The sequence below is a fragment of the Meleagris gallopavo genome, unplaced genomic scaffold, assembly GCF_000146605.3.
Source record: "Meleagris gallopavo isolate NT-WF06-2002-E0010 breed Aviagen turkey brand Nicholas breeding stock unplaced genomic scaffold, Turkey_5.1 ChrUn_random_7180001881536, whole genome shotgun sequence".
NCBI lineage: Eukaryota > Metazoa > Chordata > Aves > Galliformes > Phasianidae > Meleagris > Meleagris gallopavo.
This window is the reverse complement of record NW_011145709.1, coordinates 1-446: the sequence shown is the minus strand read 5'-3', so window position 1 is coordinate 446 and position 446 is coordinate 1. Positions and strand designations below refer to the sequence as shown.

Sequence of the window (446 nt, the reverse complement as noted above, 5' to 3'; positions counted from 1 at the left end):
CGAGAGCCCCAAAATTTGTGTTTTTCACCCCAAAATGTGGGGTAGGAGGAAGAGAATCGGCTGCGGGAGGAGCTGCGCCAGGAGTGGGAGGCAAAGCAGGAGAAGATCAAAAGTGAGCGGATGTGGGGATCTGTGGGGCTGGGATCTGTGGTTGGGGATCTGTGGGGCTGGGATCTATGGGGCTGGGATGTATGGCGCTGAGAGCAATGGGGCCGGGATCTGTGGGGCCGGGATCTGTGGGGCTGGGATCTGTGGGGCTGGGATGTATGGCGCTGAGAGCAGTGGGGCCGGGATCTGTGGGGCCGGGATCTGTGGGGCCGGGATCTGTGGGGCCGTGCCCCATGGATGTGTGGGTCTCCCCATTGTGATTGGCGCAGACGAGGAGATCGAGATCACCTTCAGTTACTGGGACGGATCCGGGCATCGCAGAACTGTTAAGGTGGGGG

At 61.2% G+C, this 446-nt stretch overlaps 1 long non-coding RNA gene across 1 annotated transcript; it reads left to right on the top strand.

The window, feature by feature from the left end:
• Positions 1 to 442, top strand: LOC109364641. The gene is made up of 2 exons (XR_002110529.2): positions 1 to 112; positions 378 to 442. It is a non-coding gene; the product is annotated as an uncharacterized LOC109364641 (long non-coding RNA).
• The last annotated feature ends 4 nt before the right edge of the window (positions 443 to 446 follow it).